Below are 9207 nucleotides of genomic sequence, written 5' to 3'. Positions count from 1 at the left end.
CACCAGTGTTACAATGTTTAGCATCACAGCAACCACGAGTTACATCTGTACAGCAAATGGACAGACCAGTGCTATACCACTTAGAAAAATGTTTGACCAAAAACAATTAAAACCAAGCCTGAGGGCAGCAGATTGAAATAACCCACCTTTGGCTTTTAGCATAATTTCTATACAGTAGGCCAACAGAGCTCTGTCTATGACTCACAGCAATTCTATGAACGTCAGATCTAACCCTTGCTCTATCCTACGCCATCCACACAATCCGAGACACGCTCAAGCCCATTGTTACAGTCACTGTATCAGTCCATTGTGTTGAGGATCTTCTTTTTCTTGCCTGACCTTCCACTTCTCTCAGCGTGATGTCATTTCCCAAGGATTGGAAACTTAACTGTTGTTCGTTGTTGTTAAGTACTCATCTTCCCACTCTGGAAATAGCCCCAGACTGGGAGCCAAAAGCCTTTTTCAATATAGACCAAGTCCAATCAACTCACACCCTATAGAGAGCAATAATCACACCCTAGTCTCAACTCAAACCAGAAAATCTCAAACCAGAAAACACACCTTTGCAGAATCTTGCTGTTCCACTCATCTTCTCAGCCTGGAAATAGCCCAAGTCCTGATATAAAACTAATTTCTCATAATTGGCGTTTTATTTTTTATTTGCAAATTGATCAAGGTATATGTATGTGAAAAACAATGCACTTTTTTGTTTAAAAAATGTAGGTAATTTTGGTTCTGGAAACTCTGGGCAGAAATATCTGCCATTTTTCTCTTATTTTTTACTAATGTGATTCCTTAGGAAGCCCTGGTGACCTAGTGGTAAGGAGATGAAATGACAACCAAAAGGCACATGGTTCTAATCAGGGAGTGTCCCTTGGGAGAAAATTGAACAATCTCCTCTCCAGCAATTGGCATCCTCTGAAAACCAGTTGGAGAGTCAATTCTGATCTCATTCCTTAACATAACTCTACTGTCTTAGTGGTAAGACATTGAGCTGCCAGTCCAAACGCAATTGATTTTTTTTTTTTTTAGATTTCAGATTGTATATTTATTCTTGGTTATTTTTGAAGGTCGTCTATGTAGTGTTTTAGAAGACTTTATAAGATACATATGTTGTTATTGTTTTTTTACATACTAAACAATTTCTTGTACTAGTTTATTTACAAAATTAAAATACAAATTTGAACAAATTCTTTTCCACCAGCTGCTCTGAGAGAGAAATGTGGACACTTTGATCCATGCAATTTACAACCTCTGAAAACCCACTGGAGGATCAGTTCCAATTTGATGGTCTATAATAACAATAAGAATAGGAATCCCAGAACACTCAATTGTGCTCAGGCAAAACCCATAATTGGACTGAGAAGCACTCACCAGAAGAGAGCAAGAAAATACTGCATAGCTCAAAATAAGTGAGGGAGTGGTGCTGGAATGCACCCTGTCTCCATACCTTTTTAATCTATATGCAGAATAGATCATTCCGGAGGCTGAGCTTTTTGAGGAGAACTGTGGCATCAGAACTGCAAGCAAGAAGATTCATTTGTGTTATGCATATGGGACAATTGGTGGCACTGTGATAAATGAAGAGATTGAGATTGTGAACAATTTCAACTTGCTTGAATCCACAGTCAACATTCTTGTCACCAGCAGTCAGGAAACCAAAATATGAATAACACTGGGGAAATTTGCTGTCAGGCACCTCTTCAGAGTGTTGAAGAGCAAAGATGTTAGTCTAGAGACCAAGATGTGCCTCATCCAGACACGGTCTTCTAAATTACTTTCTATGTATCGGAGAGCTGAGCAATGACTTAGGATGACAGGATAAGGATCTATGTCTTTGAGTTGTAATGCCGGAGAAGACTATTGAATATACCATGAACCACCAAGAGAACAAATTCTGCCCAGGAAAGAGTGAAACCTACTTACTCTCTGGAGGCAAGGATATTGAAGTTCCATCTCACATGTTTTAAGCCTGTTGCCGGGAAATGACAGTCCTTGGAGAAGGACATTATGCTTGGAAGGGTGGAGGGACGGCATAGGAATGGAAGACTCTAGATGAGATAGATTGATGCAGTGACTGAGGTAATAAGGGTAAGTGTGTGGGAGATTGTTTGATGGGCTCAGGATAGGACAGGATTCAGAGCTATTGAGCGTAGGGTTACTATGAGTTGCCGGTGACTAGTTGGCACATATTGACTAGAACATGTAACAATGCAACAGTAACCACAATATGACTACTTAATAAAGAAAAAGTACCAAATATACATTTAATTAGTTGAATTTTAATGAATCATCACTTTTCTGTCAGTTTTCTGTTTTGTGGTGGTTTGTGACTTACTGCAATCATAAGAACAACAATAGTAGTGTGGAAATGACTGAATAGAAAGATGAGATGGATATATCAAACAAAAAGAGGAAAAAACTGATAGGGCATTTTAAGTAAACTGAAGACATGAATACCCAAAGACCTATGATGAAAAAGATATTGACAAAAATAAATATGAAGAATACTCCACCTAAATTTTTTTATCACAATTTATTTTAACAAAGTATTGATGTTTTTGTAGAATTTTCAAATTCTCTTTTTTTTTTTGTCTCCGGATTATACTCAGTACCCAACATGGGTTGACCTGCGGCCATTTTTAAATTCATTTGGGCCCTCGGGGCTGCAGGCCCTCGGGCCTGGTTGTTATTATTTTTTAAATGAATCACTCCTAAGTGTTACAGCACTATTCTGTCATTTCTTTGTATTGAGCTAAGTATGGATTGCTGTGATACTGAACCTTGTGCCATTGGTCTGTCAAGTGCCGTCATGGTTACACATGGTTGACAATATCTGATTAGCAAACAGATTAAGACAGACTTGGAAGCATGAGTGGCATCCACTTCCTAAACATGCCTGTGGAAACTCTATAAACTTAGAGAAAGGACAATAGTTCTAGAACAAGGTTAAAGTGTTTTGTTTATGGGGTTAGTAATAGATGGCACTTAACAACTACAAAAATATATATTACAAAGCCCTGTCTTCCATTTTGGACTTTCATTGGCTTGGTGCTGTATGATGTCACTCTTGTTTGGGTTGATTTCTTTGGTAGATTTCTTTATTTAAGCCTCGTGTTTAGAGTCAATAAGACCTCCACGGGTACACTTAAATTTAAAGTCAAGCCCTTGTCTCCATTTTGGAAACTGGGTGAAACCACTAGACTCTGTAAGATGGGCTCTCTTGTTTTGGTTGAGGGTAATTGTGGAATGTTTGGGATTTTTTGGGTTTTTTTGTTGGTTTTTTGTGAGGTTTTTAATATTATGACTGCCCACAGTGTACAGTCTTTGGTAGAGCTCCCAGTTTTGAGAGAGGTTGGGAAGCAGGAGTGGCATCCACTTCCTAAATCAGATGCCTCTGGAAACTCTATGAACTTGGAGAAAGGATAATTATAGAAAGGTCTCAGATCTTTTGTTCATGGAGTCATTATGAGTCAGACATGACTGGATGGCAATCAATAACAATAACAACAACTAGATTACACTATTATAGTTTTACAGCAGCTCTGGTGGTCGAGGGGTAAGAAACTCCTCTGAAATTTCAAAGGCACACAGTTCAAATTCATCAATTGTTCCATGGGAGAAGGAGGGGAATCTAATCCCATAGATTTGCTTCTTCTGAAAACTCATTGGAGGGTCAGTTATGGGTCAGTTCTGACACAATGACACAACAGCAACAATAGTAGTGCTATATCTATAGAAGAATTAGAAAGAAGCAAGGCACAAAGGAGGAGAAAAGGAGTAATGAAAGGTAAAAGTAAAGAAGAGGAACAATTAATGTGAAGACTGGGACAGGGGAAGGAGTTTTAAACAGAAATAAAAACTTGCAATGAAATCTTTGTCAACTAGTCATAGTAATTACATTTCCAGAGAGTAACTAATGCATTTATTTACTAATTCATTTTATTTTTTCCTTAACATGCTTTCAACTGTTTGATTATAATTTTTAAGAGGAAAAAGAAGCAGATTCTAGCTATTAGTGTATCTGGTAAAACAAAAATATTATGCAATGTAAATTAACTATAAGCAGATTAAATTACTCCAGATTAATGTCAGCTTCTGTTCCAAGAAATTCTGTGTGGTGGTCTGAGAAAAACACCGTACAATGCCCAATAATTACTCAGCTGTAGCATCATTAATGGTACTGTGTTTATTCCTGATGTCTTTCTAAAGCTAAGTTTAGATAGTAGAATTTTAATAAGCAACAACAAAGGCAATGGCTATGTTAGCCCCAGTAATTACATTTAATGGCAAAAGCCACTCTATGAGAGATTTTCTAGAAGAAAATTCTATGCAAAAGTTAAGCTTATAAAAATGTATATAACTAACAACATAAGTACATTTTTGTTATGATATAACTCTAGTATTTAACCTGTACGCTGACCAAATTACTCTAGAAGCTAGACTCTCTCTATGAAGAAAAATGTGACATCAAGATAGGAGAAGACTCATCAATAACCTTCATTGTACAAATTGACATAATTTTGCTGGCTGAAAGCGATGAGGACAAAGTACGTGCTGCAGAAAGTTCAACATTGCAGCTTTCAATTTGGATAGCATCTCAACATCAAGGAAACAAAAACCCATAAGCAAAATAATGATGGAGAGAGGATTGAAATTGTCAATGGCTTCATATTATTTGTATCCACGATCAATATACTTGGTACTAGAAGTCAGGAGATCAGAAAACATTTCCCTGGAAAAGTCTATAGTCAGGAATTTCTCCAAATTATTGAGGAGAAATGATGTCAGTTTGAGGACTAAGGTGCACCTGATTCAGGTCATTTTCTATTCAGTCATTTGCTATGGTTCTGAGAGCTGGTCAGTGAGGACATATGACAGAAGAATTGATGCCTTTGAACTATGGTGTTAAGAAAGAGTGGTGAATATCTCATGGACTGTGAAAGAACAAACAAATATGTCTTCGAGAGGGTGCATCCAAAGTGTTCTTTGGAGGCAAAGATGACGATGGTGCAGTCAGTGTGCTCCTTACAGACCAGGATGGTGAAGCATCATATCACAAACGTTAAGCATATTTCTAGGAGAGCTGAGAGGGACTTCATGCTTGGGAAGGTGGCAGGGCAGTGTAAAAGAGGAAGATCTTTACCCAAGTGGGTTAGCATTGTGACTGCAGAAATGGACTTGAACTAAATGTGTCAGAGATTGTGAGGGTGGCACTGGATAAGACAGTGCTTACATTGGTTGTTCTTAAGGTTGTTACGAGTCATACTTGATGGCACTTAACAACGACAACAATGGTAAAACGTTACACTTCCAACCCAAAGGCACACAGTTCAAATCAACCAGCTGCTACATGGAAGAAAGGTGTTCAACTTCCTTTGTAATTTACTGACTGAATACTTGTTGAGGTGTTAGCTTGGTTTTCACTCAGTGACACAAGGGAGTTTTGGTGCCATAATCTGTAAAGAGTTGTTTTACTTAACCAAAAGTGGTGTCTTTTCAGTGGTTCAAATCTACCCAGAACTCTACAGTAGAAAAGTTGGGTAATAACACTGTATTGCGAAGTGAGTAAAGAAATATCATTGACCCCTCAGACACTTTGTTGTCTTCTTTATTCATCCACTGACAAAAGACTTATAGGATTATCTTCCTGAGCTTCTCATAAAACTTTAAGCAAGAACAACATTTTCTCTTCATCATATGGTTTTTCTTATGGAATCCTGTAAAGTAGTATTTTCTTCCCCTCTCCTTCACCACCCTTAATCCTTATTAAAAAAAAATTCCTTGTTTTGCTAGTGGATGTCCAAACACTGCCTTCCATGTAATGAAAACATGCAAATTCCCTAGTCTTTACTGGCAGTGATTGCCCTCATTAACTTTTGAGACACAACAAAGGGTACTTACGAATCCCAGTCATTGTGGGTAAAGCCAGCAGTGTGCTTATGCTAACGACCATCTGTAGCTTCATCTAAATAACTGAACTAATAAAACCAAAGTAAAAAGTATTGTTTACTGTGGCTAGTGGTTGAAATCCAGTTGGCGCTGACTCATAACTCACAGCAACCCTACGTGCAACAGCAGAATAATCCAAGGTCATACAAACCTCATGAAAATAAAGATTGATAATACTGGTCAATAATGGGCTGAGATGGACTGGTATAGGTCATTTTGAATTGGACATTTACATTATCTACGATGCCAGAGGTGAAAAATTAAAAAAAAAAAAAGCATAATGGAGTAATTATAATGTTAAAAAAAATAAGATTTATCGTGAAGTACAATGCTGTGTGAGTGATTGTGTACTGTCCTTACAGATACAAGGAAGTGTAATTAAAACAACTGTTATTAAAATATTTTTACCAACCAGAAAAGCCAAACATAAATAGAGGATTTCTATCCATTTTTCCATGTGGAATTGAGCAAATATTCAATCAAAAAGCACTAATAAATATTAGTGACAAAAATCGAACTGGTGAGAACAAAGAGGAAGGCCTGGAAGCCACAGAATACGGCTTATCAATGAAATATCAATATCAATGAAAGATATAAGACTGAAGATCTAATAATATTCTTTTGTGAAAAAATTATTTCTTCATTTCCTTTTTTTTACAAAAACACAAAACCAAGCAATAAATGTTGACTGTTGTTACGTGCCATCAAGTTGAGTACAACTCGTAGCAACTCTATGAAGAACAGATGAAAACTCTGTCCTATCCTGTGTCATCTTCACACTTCCTGACACACTAGACCTGATTTCAGCAGTCACCGTGTCAATCCACATGGTCGAGGGTCTTCTCCTTCACCAACTCTTTACCCTTCCAAGCATTGGCCCCTCTCAAAGAAATAGTCCCATCTAGGAACATGCTCGAAGTAGAGGAAGTGAAGCCCCATTATCCTTCCCTCCAATGAGCACTCTGGCTGCACCCTCTCCAAGACATATTTGTGTTTTTGTTTTGGCAGGTTTTTTTGGGTGGGTTTTTTTTTCTGTACATGGGATATTCAGTGCTCTTCTTCAACATCACACCTTAAAGACATCAATTCTTCTATCATCGTTATTCATTGTCCATCTTTCAGATGCATAGCAAGTGATCAAAAATACCATGGCCTGAATCAGATGCCTTGTAATCCTCAAACTGATATTATTACTCCTTAGTAATTGAGAGTGGTCCTTAACTGCAGACTTTCCCATTGCAATGCATCTTCTTATTTCCTGGCTGCTGGTTCCAAGGGTGTTAATTGTAGATACAAGTAAAATGAAGTTGTTTACAGTTTCAATCTCTTCTCCATTCATCATGATGTTGCTTATTGATCCAGTGGTAAAAATCTTCATTTTCTTGTCGTTGAGATGCAATTTATTTTAAAACCTGCTTTTCTTGATCTTCTGCAACAAGTATGTTAAGTCTTCCTCACTTTCAGCAAGCAACGTTATGTCATCTAAATAACACAGGTTATTGTTGAGACTCCCGCCAAGCCTAACGTCACACTCCTATTTATAGAGTCCATCTTTTTTGAATAATTTCCTCAGCATAATGATTGCATAGGTATGGAGAGAGAATACCAGCCTGATACACACTCTTTTCAATTTTAAACAACACAGTATTTCCTTGCTCTGTTTGCAACAACAGTCTCCTGGTCTGGATATAGATTTCGCATGAGCACAAATTAGGTGCTCTGGGACTCTCATTCTTCTTATTGTCAGCCACAACTTGTCATGGTCCACACAGTCAAATGTTGACTCTATATATGAATTTCATATCATGGATTGCACAAGAATCAGACTGACTATTTGTGGAAAGAGATATAACTGTAGGGGTTAAGCTGGCCAAAGTAGGAGCTGTCTAGACTAAAAGAATGTAAACAATGTAAACTGGGGGAAATGATACTCTGTCTTATGGATGTGTTGTTTTGTGTACATGCAAAAACTTGATTCTCAAGGTCAACTATGGGTCAGTTCCAACTCAATGGTATGCAGCAACATAGGGGGTAAACATTCTGTTGAGGTTTAATTGTTAACTTTTTGGAGGAATAAAAGGTTGATTAAGCTTAAAAAAAAAAAAAAAAAAAACAAACAAACTTGATTCTCTGTTGACTTTACCTTCTGATATGAATGTGGTCCTGTAAATAAGAAAGATCAGCAGATAAAATAAGAACTTAAACATTATCTTATTTTGCAACTCTAGTCAACAATGCCTTTCCACTTGTAAAACTTCACACATAAAAGTTATGAGGACTACAGTTCCAGAGGACACTCAACCATGAGTTTCTCTTTCCTTACGTCTTGACAACTAAAGTCTTGAGTAGTTCAATCAGTCACCCAGCACTTTCATGCTGGTCAGAGAAGTGCAATATATGAAGGCTCCAATGTGATACAGGAGGAACAGAGAACAGAACCTCGTGGGATGAAAAGTGAAATAGTCTAGATTTCTTCATCGTGGTAAGTCACAGTGCCAGCAAGCACCGCAAGGTGTACATAATTCTTTATAAGAAGATTTTGAAGATGGGGAAAGAGCTGTCTAAGAAGAGAGAGAGAGAGAGAGAGAGAGAGAAATAGATATAGAAAGACCCTGCTCTTAAAGCCTGCCATTTGCAATGTAGAACCCAAAGTACTTCAAATACTGCCACTTTGCATATGAGATCATTGTCCCTGGTTTCTTGATTCAGAGATATTAAATGTTGAGCTCTAAGAACAAATATTCTGGTGCCCATTAAGAAATTAATGGATAGAAAAAATATGGCAAATTCACACAATGGAATATTATGCAATAGTGGAAAACAATGAACTCATAAAACACTGCATAACATGGGGAAGCCTGGAAGATACTATGCTCAATCACAAAAGGGAAAATACTGAATAACACTGCTGTTATAAAATACAACTGGCATGAGGGTTTAAGGGGAGAATAGGAAAAGAATGGGTAGATAATGAACACTGCATTAGAACAGATGAGGGATGGAGGAGGAATAGTGGAAATGTATCCACATTTACAACATTCCTCTTACCAAAACCATTTATGGAAAATAGGTAGTGCATTGAAACATATATCTCTGGATAGGAAGTGATGATATTGTTAATACTTCTAGCCTTAAGCTTAAAAGATTATAATGTTCTAAATTATTTGTTATACATTTGCTTAATTTTTTCCCTCTTTTAACAACTGGGATCTAGAGGGAAGAGAAAAGACCAGAGAATGGCCAAAATTATTGGGG

This window comes from Elephantulus edwardii, unplaced genomic scaffold (genome assembly GCF_000299155.1).
Source record: "Elephantulus edwardii isolate Elephantulus edwardi_28Jun2011 unplaced genomic scaffold, EleEdw1.0 scaffold00300, whole genome shotgun sequence".
NCBI lineage: Eukaryota > Metazoa > Chordata > Mammalia > Macroscelidea > Macroscelididae > Elephantulus > Elephantulus edwardii.
This window is presented reverse-complemented; position numbering follows the sequence as displayed.